Below are 22,076 nucleotides of genomic sequence, written 5' to 3'. Positions count from 1 at the left end.
TTGAGAAGAGACTCAGAGATGAAACAAGAATTGGTGAGGAACAATTTGGATTCATGCCTAGAAGAGGGACTGTAGAAGCAATATTTGCTTTGAGGCAGACGATAGAAAAACATCGGGAGAAACAGAAAGGATTACATATGGTCTTTATTGACATGGAGAAGGCATACAATCGAGTACCACGCCAGGAGCTGTGTAGAGAGAAAAGGGAGACCCTGAGAAATACGTAAGAATCACCCAAGATATTTATGAAAGGGCAGAAGCAAATGTTAAGAGGAGTATAGGCCTAAAAGAAAGTTTCCCAATAAATGTGGGACTACATCAGGGGTCTACATTGAGCCCTTACCTATTTGATCTGGTCATGGATGTAGTAACACAAGGTATTAAAGATCAGTCTCCTTGGTGTATGCTTTTTGCTGATGATGTTATACTGTGTAGCACTAGGCGAGAGGTAGTAGAAGAGAAACTGGGGGAGTGGAGAATAGAAATGGAAAATAGGGGATTGAAGATCAGCAGGAAAAAGACAGAGTATATGAAATTGAAAAGTGGCGAGAATGGGGGAGTTAGTTTACAAGGAGAGAGATTGAAAAGAGTTGAAAATTTCAGGTATTTAGGATCAACAGTTGCAGAGGATGGTGATCTGGGGGGAGAAATAAACCACAGAATACAAGCAGGATGGAAGAATTGGAAAAAAAGTGCGTAGAGTACTATGCGACAGGAAAATACAGTTCAAGTTGAAAGGTAAAGTACACAGGACAGTTGTGAGACCGGTAATTATGTATGGAGCGGAGACGTGGGCAATAAAGATGGAAGAGAAGAAGATGGATGTGGCAGAGATGAGAATGTTGAGATGGATGTGTGGGGTGACAAGAAGAGATAGATACGGAATGAGGTAATTAGGGGTACCACAGGAGTTAGAAAACTATCAGATAAGATCCAAGAAAGTAGACTGAGGTGGTACAGTCATGTCATGAGAAGAGATGAACAGTATATTGAGAGGAGAGTGATGGAAATGGAGGTACAGGGAACGAGAAGGAGAGGGAGACCAAAGCGAAGGTGGGTGGACTGTATTAAGGATGACCTTCAATCTAAGGGATTAACCGGAGATGAAGTGTGGGACAGAGGTAGATGGAGAAAGCTGACCAGAAACATCAACCCCACATAGAAGTGGGAAACAATGCAGACAATGAAGAAGAAGAAGATATATATCTTAGGAAGCTAGTCTAACATAATAGTAGAATATTTTATTCACATATAATTTGTGTATTTAGAAATGTATAGCCAGCTCGTAAGGTGTCCCACTCACGTAGGATTAAGTAATTTATGTAAATTATATAAGACTTTCATCATTCATTTAGTATAATTTAGTTTTAGTTCTGTATATGAAAATTTACGTTATTTTAAAGAATTAGATTTTCATTTCACGTAGTTTTGTTACGAAGTCATGTGTAATCTCGTTAAAAAGGTATGTATGCTGTATGACACATGCTAGGGGTTGCATCATGTTTCCACGTAGTTGGAAGTTGATGGAAGATTCTAGACTAAAGATTATTCTTTTTTTTTTTAATGTTACGAAAGGAGGTGGGTGGAGTTAGCCGAGAGTGTTACCTCCCCATGCAACGATAGTACCCTACTTCAAAATGCCAAGTTGGCAACGTTGACACCGCAAGACCATGCCCCTACGCTTCCAGAAGGCTGAACTGGAAGATTCTAGAATGAATTAAGTTGATATATAAGAGCCTATCACTGCATAGGAGACAGAAATCAAGCCTGACCTTCAGAAAGAGCCCACATCCAACAGTCCTCTCTGCAGCATCTGTCCACCCACTATGAATTTCTCTCCAACGTGCATAGTGCTTCCTCTCAAACGTGAATAGTGATTTCTCTCCAATGTATAACGTGTATAGTGTTGTTCAAACATTGGTGATATTATTGTGTTTCTAAGTTATAAGTGTAGTGTGTTAATGTAAGTACATTTTATATTATACTTTTTTTTTTTGTGACTGACCCTGTGAGATTAGTTTAAACTGTGAAGTGTATTTATTTTTCCTTAACCGTTCGGTAACTTTGTGTGAGCCAAAGGACATAAGAGTAACAGTTACGTATATGTCAAAATTAAATATTTTCATAAATTAATTTCTAGTGAAACAAGTGTTTGTATAATTTTTTCGAAGTATCATTTTGTCTTACACCAAGGTCTAGTTCAGATTTAATATTTCGAGTGATTTATTTTTGGTGTTATTTTTTTTTTATAATTGTTAACTTTTTGTCTAGAATAAATTTTTTGTAAAGTGTGTATTTCGATCACCAATAATGATTCCAGTGCTTTGCTCGTATCCCCTGACTAAGAACCAAAGTAAGAGATTGATTTAAGAATAGCTCCATGAAAAGTAAAGTAATCACCCCGTTTTGTTTTGAGTGCAAAGTAAAGAGACCTTTAGATATTCAGTGTTCATATATATATATTGTCTGGGAGTTGCGTATTATTCTCAGAGCTCGGAGGTTTTCTATTGTGTATCAAATTATGTAATATAAAGCAGGTGAATTTTGGAGCTCGGGAATTTACGTAATTCGCTAGTCGTAATATATATTTTTCGGTGCCCAGACCCGGAATCGAGCGAGTCTGTTTTAAATATTGATGATAACAGAGCCGTGTTTTTATTAAAGGTTTGATCAGTTTAGTGTTGATAGGATTCTGTGTATTGATAAGATATATTTTTGGAGAGGTATGATTTATTTTTGAAAAGTACAAAATGGTATTGTTAAATGTACATGAGTTTTTGGAATACCCAATTGTTCAGGAATTGTCGGAAGCTAATGCAACTAAAGTTCAGTGGCCATTAATTTTAATGGCGTATGGTGGCCATGAAACTAGTGGAATGATTAAAGTCCAAATCAAGTGTCTAGCCTTAGAAGCATTGATAAAATCAAGAAAGTTGCCAGAAGAATATATTGCAACAACTCACAACTTTTTGAGAGGGCTGAAGCAGAATTTGTAGAGAAGCAAGTATCAGATGACCCACAAACTGAAGGAATGAAAGCAGAAACAAATGTAAAGGCTGAGATTAGACGAATTGCAACGGAAGAGAATTTGATTAAGTTGAAGATGATGACAGAACGGGAAGAAAGCAAGAGAGAAGAGGCAAGAGAAATTGGAAAACATGCGAAAGAATTGGAAGAGTGAGAGAGACAGGAGGCAAGAGAAATTGCAAGACATGCCATGGAATATAAACTTGAATGCTCCTGAAAGGTTGTCATCAATTCAGACTAGTGTGCCCCTGCTATCCACGATCCCGTGTTTGATGTGGCGAATGCACAGATGTTGATCCCGAAATTCACGGAAGAAGCTACCGATGAGATCTTCGATCATTTTGAAACGGTCCCGTCGACGATGGAATGGCTAGATGATAAATGGCCTGTGTTATTGCAGTGTCCTTATTGGAAAGGGACGCAGTGCCTATCTTGCCTTATATCAGGACCAGAGGAAGGAGTATCGAGAAGTTAAGAGGAGCGAGCTGCAAGTGTATCAAATGACCCCTGAATACTTTAATGAAAATTTCGGAAGTTTGCAGAAGGACGAGGAAAATTACTTTGCTGGATAACGCTTACTAGGTACGACAATGGATTACGCTTATTAGGTACGACGATGTTTTAAGAGATGGATAGAGGCTGCCAACCTCTCAACTTTAACTTCATTGTGCAACTGACGAGTTTTCCTCCCCAGGTGCGCTTGGGTACTGATTTCCCTCCTAGGTCCCAGTGCCTGACCTTCTAGTCTAAATTCACCAAAAATAAAATTCCCTCTGTAGTGGTATGATTTCCCTTACTAAAGTTTACCCTTCTTTGCGGGTGACCGTTTTCTTAAATAGACAATATGATAGTTGTAGAAAACGAGGTCTACTGTAGACTATTGTACAGTTGAAGACTAAATTTAACGGGTTTTACTATCAATGGGAAATGTTGATTTTTACGGACCACTTTGTATATGAAAAGCAATCAAGTTTTCATGGTTATTTTGATGTTAAGAGACCAATGATTCTGTTGAAGTATTTTAACAGGGAAAATCTGAACTGTTGTATACCAATTAAAGCACTAGAGATATTTGGTGTGAACACAAAATTGATAATGAGGATTTTAAAAGTAACTTGACTAATCCATCATATCATAGTCCATTTCTTAGGCATAAAGAAACTATATAATTTTTCATTAGATGAAACTTTAAGATATATATCCTACCAGTGATGGACATTCCTTGACGCTTTTTGAGAGGTTATACATAGTTATATACGATAATATTTTACCGAATATAAATAAAGCTCTTGAAACTCAGTTACTCTAAACTTTTGATATGCATATGTTTTAATACCATTTGCATTTGAAACTAAGAATACAATTTCTAGGACGAAAGTAATACACTCAATCCTACACGAGTTATTTTGGCCGGGATTGATATAAGAGAGATAAAAAAATTTATTAAATATCCAATATTTTTACTCAATATTTGTATGGGTAAATTGAAAAAAAAAAAATTATTTCGTGGTATTTCGTTTACCCTTCTTTTAGGACGACCGTTTTCTTCTTATAGACAACGGAGTAATTGTAGAAAACGAACTTTACTGTAGACTATGGTACAAGTAAAGACGAAATTTAACTGAATTTACTATACATTAAATCTTGGATAGTCGAATTTTTCCTGACCACTGTTTATATGGAAAGCAACTAAGTTTTCAAATCATGGTTATTTTTATGGTAAGAGACCAATGATTCTGTTGAATTATTTTAACAGGGTAAATCTGAACAGACGCAAAGGGCCTCGGTTAGAGTTTGCCAGTCGTCTCTAGAGCGTTTAAATCAATATTTCTCCATACATCATTTCCCACTTCACTCTTCATAGTCCTCAGCCATGAAGGCCTGGGTCTTCCAACTCTTTTATTGCCTTGTTGAGCCCAGTTAAACGTTTATTGAACTAATCTTTCTTGGGAAGTGCTAAGAGCATGCCCAAACCATCTCCATCTACCCATCACCATGATTTCATCCACGTATGGCACTTGAGTGATCTCTTTTATAGTTTAATTTCTAATCCTATCCTGCCATATAACTCCCAATATTCTTCTTAGGGTTTTGTTCTCAAATCTACAAAATCTTTTGGATATTGTTTCATTGTCATACCACGACTCATGTCTATATAATAACATTGGTCCCATTGAACTTATATATATTTATAGCCTGATTTTTTTATGTGACTTCAGGCGATTTTATTTCCAAATTTTGCTTAACCTAGCCATTGTCTGAGGTACAACATATCTATTACTTAATCTAAGATTTAACATAGAAGGTACAGTAGTGTTACTTAGAGACGTAGAGGTTAATGTGTTACGAAAAAAAGCAACAGAGAATAATGACTTGAATATGAAGTAAGAATAACATTTTGAGAAGCTGATTGGAAAATGAAATGGCTTCAAAGTTTGAATGTTAAAGTTCAGATGTGGGATAAAGGAAGATCGTGTGGAAACATTTCAAGAGAGTGCGAGTAATATAATGGAAGCAGATGTAACTAATGAATGACTATGATTTAAACTAAAAGACAAGAATAAATATAATTAGTGGTAAATAAAAGCAAAAAGCGAATGGTTCTTCGAATGAAATAAAAGATGCACTTCAAGGAGAATGCAGATTTATTTAAAGAGATATTTTGAAAATTTGTTGAAATTAGAGGACACTGGATAGGCATATGTAAATGATGTAGGCTAATTGTGGAATTTTGGTCAGCATTCGAGATTTCCTACGGAAGTGACCCCTTAGAATTAAAGGTCAATAATTAAAAAGTTAACGCTTGATATGTTACTTATGGTTGATGAAATATATTATGAAAATCTGAAGTTGGATGTATGGATCAGGAAATGAACGTTATAGAATTGATTGTAATTATATTATAACTAGAAAGTAAGATGTATAAAAGTAGGAACGAAAATGGATCGCCTACGGTACATGATTTTAGGTAAGGATGATGTGGGAATTAATATTGTAAAAGAACCTAGTGAGTTTTGTAAAGAAAGAAAGGCTATGATATAATTATCAGGTGTTATGTGAAACATTCGGAAGGGAATCTACTGACAAAAAAAAAAAAAAAAAAAAAAATGCGAAAAACTAGAAGAGAATTTGACAGGTTTGGTGTAAAAATGGGGCTCGGTGTTAAATGTGACATGACCCCAGGCTTATCTGATGTGATGATTGAAATTAGGGAGTTTGAAAATGTAGGTAGATTATAGAATAACTTATATAAGTAAATGTTACAGTGTTAGCAGCTGGTAATGGAGAAACAAAATGATGATGTGATTGAGTAAATAGATTGCAAATGTTTGTAAGTTGGTAAAGTTGAAACCAAAAGTGAGCAATAGTAAGGTTTAGTGTCAGTGGAAATCAGACACCGGTGATAAGAAAGAAATAGTATAAAAATCCCGTTATCCCTGCATTAAGGCATCGGTTGCTTGATGCGCCCTCTCCAATGCCTTCCATCAAAGAGATCCTCTTCGACCAAACCTTTTCTCTCCATATCATCCTTCACCTTATCTCGCCATCTAATTCTTTACCTCCATCTTGATCTTCTCCCCCTAACAGGTTCCTCCCAACTCACCCCCTCCCCTACTATTCATCTTTAACACGTACCCACTCCTCCCAACTCACCCCCTCCCCTACTATCCATCTTTAACACGTACCCACACCATCTCAGTCGTGACACTTACCTCTATAATCTTTACTATACCAGCCATTCTTCTTATTTCATCTTTTTCCAATCTTTCAAGCAGTGATATTCCCATAATCCACCTCAGCATTCTGTCTTAAAACCCAAGTGTCTGATCCATACATTAACACTGGTCTTATTACTGTACTATAGATCTTGACTATTACCTTGAGTGGCATTTTCCTATCACATACCACTCGTGCTACCTCCCTCCACTTTCCCCATGCTGCATTTATCCTATTCTCAACTTCAGCCTCACATCCGCCCTACTGATTTATAGTATGAAAATAGGAGAGGTTATTGATTAATATTGTTATTTTTTAGGTTAAATGCAGTTTATGAATGAAGGATACGGTAAATGAAATACAGAAAAGGGGGAACAACGAAGCCGGCAGTATCTTAGAAATTTTGGAAAAGAAAAGGATTATTAATTTGGGAAAAATTCGATGTTCAGGGATTAAAACGATTGCTCTTTGTGAAAGTGAATTGATTGTAGTATGTAAACTAATGCAAGAGGTGGAAGATGGGGCGATAAATTGTAACAGAAAGTCTGTATGGCGGAAAAGATTGATCTGAGAATTTTGAGGTGATTCGCTCATATGGAAAAAAAAGGGGGAATTCCGTTGGAGGGGACCGTAGAACTGCTAATCTAGATTACGGAAGAGAGATGTTAGTATGCACAAGATGAGTGGGGCAACTTGCATTTTAATTATGTCGATGTGCTACTGATGAACTTTCCTTGTAAGTAATATGATAACCTGAGCTTCACTACTAATTTGTTTATAGTCTTGCCTATTCTTTCTACATTATCCTCTGTCCTCTCACACCTGACAGCACTGAGATTACCAAACCATTCTTCTTTGCTCCAGAATTTAACTACTGCACTGTAATCGTTCAGTGGCCACTTTCCTCTTGTTAAGGGTGGAAGAGACTCTTTAGCCATGGTAAGCAGCTCTTCTAGGAAAAGGACATTCCAAAATCATACCCTTGTTCTCTAGTCTTAGGTAGTGCCAAAGCCTATGTACCAAGATCTTCCACTGTCTTGGGGTAGATTTCTCTTGCTAGAGGGTACACTTGGACACACTATTCTATCATTTCTCCTCCTCTTGTTTTCTTTTTGACGTGTTTATAGTCTATACACGAAAGATGTTTTAATGTTGCTACTGTTCTAAAAATATTTTATTTCAAGTTCTCGTCCATTTTATTTATTTCCTTGTTTCCTTTCCCCGCTGGGCTATTTTTCACCGTCGAAGCCCTTGGGTTTATAGAATTTTGCTTTTCCAACAAGGGTTATAGCTTAGTTAATAATAATATCATTGATGATAATAATAATAATAATAAGAAGAAGAAGAAGAAGAAGAAGAAGAAGAAGAAGAAGAAGAAGAAGAAGAAGAAGAAGAAGAAGAAGAAGAAGAAGAAGAAGAAGAAGAAGAAGCATTAATAATAATGGTTATTAATAACAATTATTAATAATAATAATTAATAATGATAATAGTTAATAATAATAATAGTTAATAATGATAATAAATAATAGTAATAATAATAATAATGATAATGTTTTGAGACCACTTCATTTAATTATAATTCAATTTCTACACGAATTATTCGTTTTAAGTTTGTTACATACGAATGCATGGACGCTTCAAGTTTGTTACATATCAATGGAAAGAACTTTATAAAAAACAATTAAAACTCAAAATGCACCTCACCTGCTTGTCGCACGCAACTGACTAAATATTGATAAAGAAGAAAAAACTGTTCTTGAGGTCTGGTTTCCACGAATGTTTGATAAACACGAGCACAAGTCTCAATAAAACTTGCTTCTTTTTTCTGCGTCCATTAGAAAATACTAGCAACAGTGGCTCCCTCGGTCTAGATGCCCTGATGGCGCCTAGCAGCTATATAATGGATTGATGGCACGCGTGTTTATAAAAAAAAAACGCCAGGGCTATAAATAACAATACAATGATAATTGCGACGAAAGAGGAGGAATGTGTAGTATGCCTATTTATTCTTGTGGTAGTAGTTTTCGTACAACTGTTTATAAACATTTTTGTCTTAGCTAGTATGAAAGAAATAAAATATATTTTTAATGGAATGGATGGAGATCCTTCATAGCAAGAGTTTAGCACTGGCTTAGGGTGATATTGAAGGCAAATATTACAACGTAAAATTGCTGTAAATGTTCTCCACGACCTCATATAATAGGAAGTAAACAAGTCCAGGATTTTATGTGCAAGTTGAATCCATTTTAGTTTAAAAACTATCCATCGTTTATCCAAAGAGATTCCTTGAGGTTTCATGCCATGAACGAGTTACATACTTTTCTTTATTTGAAAGTTAGAAAAATAGTTAAATTATGTCGACACTGGTTGAATAATCGTAGTGAAACATTGAACGCCCTTGGGAATGGTTTATTATTTTGTCACAAACTAAAGGTTAAAATTATATTTCTAATCTAAGGTAAAGGTGTCTTCGTTTCAGTTCCAGTTTCATCAGAACGTCAGCCGGGCAAGCCCAACTCCTCTCCCCCCCCCACCATGTGCCTGTGGTGCCAAACCACAGCAGTGTCTTCCCCAGTAAATTCAGGAACCTAAACTTACGGTCCCGGGCTGGGGTCATATCTGCCGCCAAGCGAATGCTAGGCAAACACGTAACCACTGGTAGTTTTTGTTAGATGTTTTCACATGGAATTCGGTATAATGCAAAAGATTTCTATCGTGCTTGAGAAATCTTGGTTTTGCAATACTGTATGCAAATCTACCTAAACTGGGGCTATTGCCGAGATGTTTTAACAATCTACAGATTATAAAGCTTTAATTCAATGATAAAGTGACTTAAAAACGGCATAAATGGGCCTTTTGAAATTAATTTCTTATAAAATCCCCTCCAAATAAATAGATTAAGAGAATTAAAAGATAACCGATTTACTCAACGAGGAAAAAAGTCATCATCACCATCCTACGCATATTAACGCAAAGGGCCTCGGTTAGATTTCGCCAGTCGTCTCTATCTTGAGCCTTTAAATCAATACTTCTCCATTCATCATCATCTGCTTCAAGCTTCATAAACCTCAGCCATGTAGGCCTGGGTCTCCCAACTCTTCTAGTGCCTTGTGAAGCCCAGTTGAAAGTTTGGTGAACTAATCTCTCTTGGGGATTGCGAAGAGCATGCCCAAACCATCTCCATCTACCCCTTGCCATGTTCTTATCCACATATGGCACTCGAGTAATCTCATAGTTTCATTTCTAATCCTGTCCTGCCATTCAACTCGCAATATCCATTTGAGGACTTTGTTCTCAAATCTACAAAATCTGTTGGATATTGTTTCATTGCCATACCAGGACTCGTGTCCTTACAGTAACACCGATCTCACTAAACTGATATATAGCCTGATTTTTATATGCAATTACAGGCGATTTGATTTCCAAATTTTAATTGACCTAGCCATTGTATGATTTTTTTTTCAATCTTACATTAAACTCAGATTCTAAAGATCCTGTATTAGAAATCATAGTTCCTTAAAATTTAAATGATTCCACCTCATTAATCCTTTCTCCTTCCAACGATATTTCATCCTCCATAGCATATTCCATTCTCATCATCTCTGTCTTTCTTCTGTTTATCTTGAGCCCAACCTTATGTGACATTTCATGCATTCTGGTAAGCAAGCTTTGCAAGTCTTGTGGTGTTCTGCTAATAAGGTCAGCGTCATCAGCATACTCTAGGTCAGCTAATTTCATGTTACCAATCCAGCCCAATCCTTCTCCCCCATCCCCACTGTTCTATGCATTGCAAAATCCATGAGGAGGATAAGCAACATAGATGACAACACATTTTCTTGGAGTACTCCGCTGTATATATCTTAAAACGAAAATTTGGACAGTACAACTTCTACCTTTTCTAAATCCTGCTTGTTCATCTCTCAGCTTTTCATCAACTCATTAGAATGAACATACTATATAATTTAATGACAACTGACGTAAGTGTGATGCCTCTGGAATTATTGCAATCAGTCAGATCCTTTTTTCACCAACACTCCTAGCTCCTTGCCTCTTCACGCCACATTCTATAAAATAATCTTGTAAGCGTTTTGGGAGTCACTTCATTTTCGGCCAATATAATCTCAGCAGTTATTCCATCGCATTCAGGTGCTTTCCATCTCTTTAGTTTTTTCATGATAGCTTCGACTTCAAACACACTGAATTCCTTCATGAACACATCAAGGTCTTCTTCAGCTTCAGGTATATCAATCAAATTATTCCCTTCATATCTCCTATGCATGTCCTCACTAGTGTGTTCCATCCAACGTTGCTTTTATTCATCTTCTGTTGTTGTAACAGATCCATCTCTCTTTTTAATGGGTATATGCTTCTTCTTCCTCTTTGCCCCAGTAGAGATTTCATTAATAATTCTATGAGCAATTCTTAACCATATCCATTCCCTGAATACAGACCTCTGTCAGTCCCATCTGCTTTCCTGTCTAAATATTCTCTCCAGTCATTCCTAGCTTTTCTTTTGACTTCACTATCAATACAGGAATACTTAGCATGTTCTACTTTGTAATTTTCATTAATTCCTCGAAAACTTTCAACAATAAATTTTTGTCTTTGTCTCTTATTTATAGTATCCCAAGTATCATTTGATATCCATGGTTTTCTCCTTGTAACTGCGTGTCGGAAAACTTTAGTACCGACTAACGAATATATGTTCTTAATGTTTCACGATTCTTCATTAATTGCCTGCTCTTCGTCTTTTAAAAGTCTCTAAGACTGCAAATCGATCCATACATTCCTGCTTGTTCATCTCTGTTTTTCATCAATCTTTCTCTCTAGTCTCTTTAAAATGAGCATACTATTTACTTTCTTTACAACTGACATAATTGTGAAGCTTCTGTTATTATTGTACTCAATCAGATCTTTTTTTTTCTAAACCAACACTCCTAGCTCCCATTCATCGGGTTTTGCCTCTTCACGCTATATTCTACAGAGTAATCTTAACAGTGTTCTGGGAGTCACTTCATTATCGACCAATATCATCTCACCAGTTATTCTATCGTATCCAGGTGATTTCCATCTTTTTAGTTTTTAATGATAGCTTCGACTTCAGACGCACTGAATTCATTCATGGGCACATTAAGGTCTTCCTCATCTTCAGGTATATCGATCAGATTATTCCCTTCCTATCTCCTTTTCATGACCTCACTAAAGTTTTCCATCCAACGTTGCCTTTCTTCATCTTCTGTTGTTATAACACATCGATCTCTCTTTTTGATGGGTATATGCTTCTTCTTTCCCCCCAGTAGACATTTTATTAATAATGCTATGAGCAATTCTTACACCATAGCCACTCCTTGAATTCATACCTTTTTTAGCCTCATCTGCTTTCCTGTCTTATATATTCTCTCCAGTCCTTCCTAGCTTTTCTTTTGACTTCACAATCAATGCTGGAATACTTAGCATGCTCTACTTTGTAATTATCATTACTTCCTAGAAAACTTTCAACAATCAATTTGTCTTTGTCTCCTTTTTATGGTATCCCATGTATCATTTGATATCCATGGTTTTCTCCTTGTAACTGCTTGTCCCAAAACTTCACTACCAACTGACTGATATATATTCTTAATATCATACCATTCTTCATTAACTGTCTTCTCTATGAAGTCTCCAAGACTGCAAATAGTTTGCTAAATTCAATTGCAAAGGTTTCTCTGTGCTCATCTTCTAGAAGAAAAAAATACTCTGAAATTACTGGTTGTTCGTTATGATGCGGGCAGTTTTTAAAGATTCACTTACTGGAGAAAATTTTAATATGATTCTCTTGTTAAAAGTTTGATGACCTTATCCAGAAGGTATACAGTTTATCAGCAACAGTTTGAATACTTAAGTCATTGCATAATCAATTTGACTTACTACTAATATAATTGTTCTTACTACTTTGATAGTTATACTCGTCATTTGGTGGGTGTGTGTGTATATATATATTATTATGTATTAGCGTGAATTTTGCTTTTGTTTACGTCAGCCTTGTTACTGCATTTTTTGTTTGATGTAAAATTAGTATAAGAATTAGTTAATAAGGATTCAATTGTAAATTTAATTTTTTTTCCTTTGAAGTGCTGTTTTAACCTCCTCCTCTTAAAGATTTATAAGTTTCTAGTTTAACGTTTGTTTCTTTTCTGTGTTTTTCGAGTCCTTAGTGAGAAGAGACACCTGTGTTTATGTGCGAGGAACTCGATTGCTTAAAGACACAGTTCGAGCTCGAGGCTTCTCGGACCTACTGCAGCATCTGGCTTATGTGAGCTTTGGAGAGGATTGTGACACCAACGTTGGACGGCTTTTAGCAGGTGTATTTCTGCCACCTGCAGGGATTTGCCATTCCTGTGTGTTCTCTTCTGCGGTCCGCACTGCCAACGTAGGAATCCCGGCTTCAAGGTCCTCGACATAGTCAGTTGCAGGAGCTTTGGAGCTCGTGGTGATATGTAGGGAGGCTGTTGCCAGGTAGGAGATGTTATTCACCTTTTTTTGGGGTTGGGACTAAATTTCCCCCCCTCGGATGAGGAGTCCTGCTAAGCTGCACTCACTACGGTAGCTGAGTGTGAGTGGAGTCACTACCTTGGTTGGAGCAAGGGGGTGTTTTCATCCAGCCCCAGAGAGTGTGAGAATTCATATTTTTAAATTTAAACTTAGCCGGTGAATATATATATAGCTTAAGTCTCCGACGGTCGACAGATTCCAAAAACTCGCGAGCGATTGCCATGATGGTTGCTGGGTGTGAGCACCAGGGCCGACTATCGGCCAGATACCGCATATATTTCTCCAGGAATTCAGTTCTTCTCTGTCGGTGGTAATGACAGCATTGGTTCCGCTCGCGCTTAACCTCAAGTTTCTACTGATTGGTGAAGTACTTGTTCATGGTTTTATTGGTTATCTTCGATAAAACTCTTGAATTACTTTTTTGATTATTGTTGCTGAACTTGGCTTCCTTTTTGGACTTTCTTTGAAATTTTCACAATGGCTGACCCTTCTCCTGTCTATCGTAAATGTGCGAAAGACTGTAATAAACGTCTTCCTAAAGCTTCCATCGATCCTCACTCTATTTGTGTTAATTGCCGAGGTAAATCTTGTCAACTAGAGGATCGATGGAGGAATGTATTGTTTTGTCTGAATTCGAGTGGTTGGAGTATGACAAATATACTCGGAAACTCAAAAGATAGGGTTAGAAGAAGCTCTTCTAGATCTAAAAAATTTTCCTCATCCCATAGCCCTGAACCTAATCCTCCTCCTGTAGTGGTAGTTTCAGAACCCCCTATTGACACTAATGAACCTTCTATGCGTGATATGTTAATGGCCATTCAAGCGTTGGGTGAGAAGGTCGAGTCGTTGGCCTTGGACAGGAATCAACTTGTGTCCGACGTTAAGATTTTAATGGGTCAAAGTGATAAAGTGAAAAGTGCAACAAATGTGTTTAGTGTTTCGCCGGAGGATTCGTCTGTTCGTGCTTGTCGCTTGCCTACCCCAGGGAGGAATGTCGTAGGACCTAAGGGAGCGAGAGGTGTTAACCAACGAACAGACGTTCCCTCAAAGGTATCAGACGTTGCTCTTCAAGCACGTCCTTACCATAAGACAGGAGAGACAAAGTTCTCCTCGTCTTCCGATGATTTGTCACTTAAAAAACCTTGACGTAAGGTTTCGAGACCGTTGAAGCGCAAGTCAGTCCCTTCAGGAGAGGTCCAACGTCCTGGCTGTAGTCATTGGGACAGCCCCAACCATATTCGGTCATCGGAGGATTACTCTCCTGTTAAGCACAAACGTGACGTTGAGTTCGAGGGTCCCGTTCAGTGCGATGACGTGCATGCACAGACGTTACCGACGTCACGGTCTGTTTCGAGTTCTGTTGACCCTAAGTTAAGCGTCTTACAAGATATGCAGTTAAAACTTTCCTCCTTAATGGAAGTTTACGATCATGTTCCTGTGTGTAAGGAACTTTTGCTTGCGGTTCGTCACGGTACCGGCAAGCGTGATTCAGGTCTTCAACCTCCTAAGCGAGATTTGTCTCGTCGCGCTGACATTATCCCTAATGTCAGCTTTGTGGTTAAACGTGATTCAGATCATGTTTCCCGTCAGTCACGTCAGTCACAAGACTTTGAACTTCAGTTTCCGCAGTCACAACGTGACATTGAGCTGCAGTCGCCGCAGCCCCGACGTGACGTTCATCGGCCGACTCCGTTGTCCTGACGTGACGTTGACCGTCAGTCGCCGCAGTCTCATTTTGACGTTCAACATCAATCTCCTCTGTCCCTTCGTGGCGTAGACCATCAGTCTTTGCAGTCTCGACGTGACGTCGTCCCCTCGACTTTTTCTGTGGCTCATTTGCAAGTTGATGTAGCCTGTCAGGCTTTGCCGCCTCATCATTCTGAGTTTTCTCCGTGTCGCAAGACTTTACCTTTGTCGGATGATGTTCCTTCTGATGAAGAAGTTGATGATCTCCTTTCAGCTAATGTTCCTTTGCGGATTCAATCAGAAGGGGAGGAGCCTAGGGTTGTCCAGCAATCCCTTGACTTTAAAAAGATTATGAATATCTTTAGGGATGTTTTTCCCGATCATTTTGTTACTGCGGCTCCACGCTCGCCGCAGTCTCATTTTGACGTTCAACATCAATCTCCTCTGTCCCTTCGTGGCGTAGACCATCAGTCTTTGCAGTCTCGACGTGACGTCGTCCCCTCGACTTTTTCTGCGGCTCATTTGCAAGTTGATGTAGCCTGTCAGGCTTTGCCGCCTCATCATTCTGAGTTTTCTCCGTGTCGCAAGACTTTACCTTTGTCGGATGATGTTCCTTCTGATGAAGAAGTTGATGATCCCCTTTCAGCTAATGTTCCTTTGGGGATTCAATCAGAAGGGGAGGAGCCTAGGGTTGTCCAGCAATCTCTTGACTTTAAAAAGATTATGAATATCTTTAGGGATGTTTTTCCCGATCATTTTGTTACTGCGGCTCCACGCTCGCCGCCGTCTGAATTTACTTTAGGCATGACTTCATCGACTCCGTCGTTTACGAAGTTGGTCCTCTCTCGCTCTTCTAAGAGAGCCATGCGTTTGTTGGGAGACTGGTTAGTAACCAGAAGAAGTTTAGGAAAGTCTTCCTTTGCCTTTCCCCCTTTTAAATTGGCCTCTCGTGCGAGCGTCTGGTATGACACAGGAGAAGTTCTCGGCTTGGGAGTTCCTGCCTTTGTCCAGGGAGACTTCTCAAGCCTTGTAGACTCTCCTCGTCGTCTAGCCATGAGACGCTCGAAGATTTTCTGGTCTTCCACAGAGCTGGATCATCTCCTTAAAGGAATTTTCCGTGCCTTCGAGGTTTTTTATTTTTTGGATTGGTCCCTGGGAGCCTTAAGTAAGAAGGTCTCTTCATCGGACAATGATGTTACTATTCAAATAATGTCTTGCATGGACAAGGCCATAAGGGATGGCTCTAATAAACTGGCGGCTACGTTCACATCAGGAGTTCTTAAGAAAAGAGTAGACCCGGTGTTCTTTTATTTCTGTAGGGGTTACTCCCTGTCAGAAGTCAGAACTTCTTTTTGCTCCCTTATCGTCTACTCTGTTCCCTCAACATCTTATTAAAGATATTGCGGCATCTCTTGCTCTAAAGGACACGCACGATTTGGTGGCCCAAGACTGCGCGCAAGGTTTTGCCTTCTTCTTCTCATGCCAACAAACCCAAGTTTGATACGCCAGCAGCAAGGTTTATTCCGCCTTTTCGTGGCAGAGCCCCCAGTAGGGGAAATTCTCATTCCGATAACAAACGAGGTAAGAAGAGAGGATCCAGATCCTCACGTGGCAGAGTCTGACTGCCCACGGCTTCAGACAGCGGTAGGGGCCAGATTGACGAACTTCTGGCAGGCCTGGGAGAAGAGGGGTGCAGACCGGGAGTCTGTTTTGTTGCTGAAGGAGGGTTACAAAATTCCTTTTGTACGAAGACCTCCGCTAGTGAAATTTCCGATAGACAAAGAGACAGGCGTTGCATCATCAAGTTTCTCTGTTGTTGGAAAAGGGGGCGGTGGTGAAAGTCTCGGACCTTCAATCCCCAGGTTTTTACAACCGTCTCTTCCTGGTTCCGAAGAACACAGGAGGTTGGAGGCCAGTGCTAGATGTAAGTGCTCTCAACGTGTTTGTTGTAAAAACAAAATTCACGATGGAGACCACCAAATCTGTTTTAGCAGCGGTAAGAGAGGGCGACATGATGGTCTCTCTCGACCTGCAGGATGCGTACTTCCACATTCCGATTCATCCGAACTCTCAACATTATCTGAGGTTTGTTTACAGGAAGGTGGTGTATCAATTCCGAGCACTGTGCTTCGGCCTCAGCCCTGCTCCTCTTGTTTTTACAAGACTCATGCGAAATGTAGCGAAGTTTCTACATTTGTCAGGGATCAGAGCCTCCCTTTATTTGGACGACTGGTTACTCAGGGCGTCGTCCCTTCATCGCTGTCTGGAGGACCTCAAATGGACTTTGGACCTTACCAAAGAGTTAGGTCTCCTAGTGAACGTGGAGAAGTCGCAACTGACTCCATCCCAGACTATTCTTTATTTGGGGATGGAGATACGGAGTCGAGTTTTTCGGGCTCTTCCGTCTACCACAAGGATGGAGCAACCTCTGCTCAAAGTCCGTCACTTGCGAGAGAAAAGCAGTTGCTCTGTGAGTGTTTGGATGAGCCTCCTGGGAACTCTTTCGTCGCTGGAGCAGTTTATCTCTCTGGGGAGACTCAACCTTCGCCCTCTCCAGTTTCAACTAAACCACCATTGGAATAAGGAGAAGGGCTTAGAGACGATCTCTATTCCAATCTCCGATCCAGTCAAGACCTGACTAGCTTGGTGGGACAGCAACATCAGACTTTGGGAAGGTCTTTCTCTTGCGATCAAGAACCCAAACCATTTGTTGTTTTCAGACGCATCGGATTTGGGTTGGGGAGCGACACTGGACAATCTGGAATGCTCGGGTCTTTGGTCCGCAGACCAAAAGAGTCTTCACATAAACTGCAAAGAACTTTTAGCAGTCCATCTAGCTTTAAGGAGTTTCGAGAGTCTGGTTCGAAACAAAGTAGTGGAGGTGAATGCAGACAATACCACGGCCTTGGCATACATCTCGAAGCAAGGAGGCACTCACTCCCACTCCCTTTTCGTCACCGCAAGGGACCTTCTCACTTGGTCAAAAGCTCGAAACATCTCTCTTTTGACGAGATTCGTGCAAGGGGAGATGAATGTCTTAGCGGACTGTCTCAGCCGAAGAGGACAGGTGATTCCCACGGAGTGGACGCTACACAAGGATGTGTGCGAGAGACTATGGGTGACATGGGGTCAACCCACCATAGATCTCTTTGCGACCTTTCTGACAAAGAGGCTCCCGACTTATTGCTCTCCTGTTCCAGATCCAGAGGCGGCCCACATAGACGCTTTCCTAGTGGACTGGTCTCACCTAGACATCTATGCCTTCCCACCGTTCAAGATCCTAAACAAGGTGCTTCAGAAGTTCGCCTCTCACGAAGGGACCAGGTTGACGTTGGTTGCTCCCCTCTGGCCCGCGAGAGAATGGTTCACAGAGGTACTTCTATGGCTAGTAGACATTCCAAGAAGTTTACCGTTACGGATGGATCTCCTGCGTCAGCCTCACGTAAAGAGATTTCATCAAAGCCTCCCCGCGCTTCGTCTAACTGCCTTCAGACTATCGAAAGACTCTCTAGAGCTCGAGGGTTTTCGAAGGAGGCAGCTAGAGCAATTGCGAGGGCTAGAAGATCCTCTACCATCAGGATTTATCAATCTAAATGGGAGGTATTTAGAGACTGGTGCAAGTCCTCCTCTATTTCCTCTTCCAGTACCTCTGTAGTGCAGATTGCAGACTTTCTGCTTTATCTGAGAAATGGTCGCTCCATTTCTGCATCTACCATTAAAGGCTACAGAAGCATGTTAGCTTCTGTTTTTAGGCATAGAAATTTGGATCTGTCTAATAACAAAGATCTTCAAGACCTTCTTAAGTCTTTCGAGACTTCCAAGGAGCGTCATATTTCTACTCCTGCTTGGAACTTGGACGTGGTCCTTCAGTTCCTTATGTCAGACAGGTTTGAACCGTTGAATTCAGCCTCCCTGAAGGATCTTACCCTCAAGACTCTTTTTTTTTTTAGTGAGTTTGGCTTCTGCGAAAAGAGTTAGTGAGATACATGCTTTTAGCAAGAATATCGGCTTCTCCGCTAATAAAGCAGTATGCTCGCTTCAGCTTGGTTTTTTGGCCAAAAATTAACTTCCGTCTCGTCCATGGCCTAAATCGTTTGAACTTCCCAGTCTATCTGATATTGTTGGGAATGAAGTTGAAAGTGTTCTGTGCCCAGTTAGAGCTCTTAAATTTTATTTAACTAGAACCAAACCGCTGCGAGGTAATTCAGAGGCTTTATGGTGCTCGGTTAAAAAGCCCTCTTTGCCTATGTCGAAGAATGCGTTGTCTTATTTTATTAGACTGTTGATTAGAGGCTCACTCTCATTTAAGTGAGAAGGATCTAAATTTGCTTAAAGTTAAGGCTCATGAAGTTAGAGCGGTAGCAACTTCAGTAGCGTTCAAACAAAATAGATCCTTTAGAAGCATTATGGACGCGACCTTTTGGAGGAGCAAGTCGGTGTTCGCTTCATATTATTTGAAAGATGTCCAGACTCTTTATGAGGACTGCTACACGTTGGGACCATTCGTAGCAGCGAGTGCAGTAGTGGGTGAAGGTTCTACCACTACATTCCCTTAATCCCAATATCCTTTTATCTTCTCTTGAAATTTTTAATCTTATTTTGGGTTGTATGTGTTGGCTAAGAAGTCTTCCGCAATCTTTTGATTTGGCGGGTGGTCAAAATATTGTTTCTTGAGAGCGCCAGATTAAGGGTATTGATGAGGTCCTGTTGTAGGGGTGTTCACCCTGATTATAACAGCTCCTGGGTCTTTCAGCATCCTGAGAGGATTGCTTGGCTTCGTAAGGATAGCGGACTAATGAGCCAGAGTAATCATCAGAGTCAGCTTCCTTATCAGGTACCTATACTTAAGTTTGTTTTTTTAATATTTGTCAAAAACTCTTGAGCATACAGTATACGCCTTTAATGTTTTAATACTGGTCTCTACCCTCCACCATGGGTGTGAATCAGCTATATATATATTCACCGGCTAAGTTTAATATTTAGAAATGATATTTTAAATTTAAAATAAATTTTTGAATATACTTACCCGGTGAATATATATAATTAAAGGCCCTCCCTTCCTCCCCGATAGAGACCCTACGGACTGAGAAGAACTGAATTCCTGGAGAAATATATACGGTATCTGGCCAATAGTCGGCGCTGGTGGTCACACCCAGCAACCATCATGGCGATCGCTCGCGAGTTTTTGGAATCTGTCGACCATCGGAGACGTAAGCTATATATATATATTCACCGGGTAAGTATATTCAAAAATTTATTTTAAATTGAAAATATCATTTCTTTTTTTATTTTTTTGTTTCTTGTGTGTGTTGATAATTATTTAAATGTTAGACACTCTCTCGTTGAGAATGTGGTGTTTCCCGTTGGGGAATTTGATAATTATTTAAATGTTAGACTCTCTTTCGTTTAAAGTGTGGTGTTTCCCGTTGGGAATTTTGTTAATGGTTATTTGTTAATTGTTATTTGTTAAGTATTAGTTGTTAATAGTTAGTTTTAATTTGTTAATTATAATTGTTGGGTAGTCACAAGGTTGACTGTTCTAAAAATTGTTAATAAATATTGTTGAGTTTTCCCAAGTGTTTTTGTTTCCGTTGACCATTCTACCGCTGGATATTTTTGTAAACACTGACCTCTCTTATAGTGCAATAAGAACTTGCACCACGGCCCGACAAGTGTCCTAACATATATATATATATATATATATTTTTGGGCTCAGCCATGTCGTCCTGATGGAAGGTTCCTTAAGACAGCTTTCTGAGAGATATTAAGCTACAGTGATACTCCCAGAGAATTAACCATAGGTCTCCAGAATTGTAACTCCTGGTGCGAGTATCCTTAATATATCTTTAAGGGACGTATTTTTTGGTACGACACATAGCAATCTTCACCCCGAATAGATTTTACTCTTTGAGGGGGAAGAGTGGCAAATGAAGTGGAGCTGTTATCAAGGTACCCGGTGGACCCCCTCCCTGTACTACTATGGCGCATTATTCCTTTGATCGTAGCATTTAAGCACGGTGCTCTCCCACGTTTCTCTGTGTTGTTACTGTTTTAAAGGAATATTATCATGCAATCTCCAGCATCTTCAGCCTCTGGAAAGTTTATTATTTAATCTTTCCTGTGTATAATTTTACAGCTCCCTTCTCACAGTTAAATTAACATAATTTAGGTAAGCGTCATAAATGCAATTATTTAGTTAGTAGTGCGACGTTCCCGGTATTTAGCTGTAAAGAATTTTCTAGCTAGTTAGACAAAATTATACTAGTGAAGATCGCATATACATATATAATATCTCCTCTTCCAAAATATAACGTTTCTTTCGGCTACGATAGGACCTCGGTGGTATCACTCGTAGCCGTGGTCTACACTCGAGTTAGGCTAGTCTAGCCCATTTAGTATACGTTAGTAATGTTAATCCCATTGTTTAACCTCTAGTATCGTTTCTGTTAATTCGGTCGGGGATATATATATCCCCTAGAATTATTGGTAAAATTCGATACGCTTCTCTTTTAAAGAAAAGAGGATAAACCCTTCTTCCCCCCTGAGCGCCGCCATCCCACCCGGCAACCCTATCTTCCGTTATCGCCAACGAGTAGACAACTCCGGCTGGTCATGGATAGTGTTTTACCGTCGATCTTCTTTGCCGTCGAGTATCCCGGCTTTGAAGTATGACAGTAACGCAGGGTGTATTGTCTTGCAGCCGACAATGTCATCGACAAGGGAATCATTATTCCTCTGCCGGCTGTGACGTTGTCGGCAAAGGAAGCTAGGCTTGCCTAGTTTACAACCGAAAGTAGGCGGCATACTTGTCGCCACCTTTCTCCCTTGTAGACTATAAGACATGTCTTATAACCGACAATGTCGCCGACAGGGGAATTCTTATTCCCCTGCCGCCCACGACGGAGTCGATATAGGAAGCCATGCTTCCTTGATTTACAGCCGAAAGTAGGCGGCATACTTGCCGCCGCCTTTCTCCCCTGTAAACTAGAAGACCCTTTAGTGTCGGCCTAGCCGTCACAAATGTCCTTTGTCCGGTATCCTACAATCATCCGCGCTTGCTGGGCTGACTGAGTTACCAGCCGGGTTCCTACAAGTGGCGGTTAGGTTACCGACTC

This window comes from Palaemon carinicauda, chromosome 14, assembly GCF_036898095.1.
Source record: "Palaemon carinicauda isolate YSFRI2023 chromosome 14, ASM3689809v2, whole genome shotgun sequence".
NCBI classification, from domain to species: domain Eukaryota; kingdom Metazoa; phylum Arthropoda; class Malacostraca; order Decapoda; family Palaemonidae; genus Palaemon; species Palaemon carinicauda.
This window is presented reverse-complemented; position numbering follows the sequence as displayed.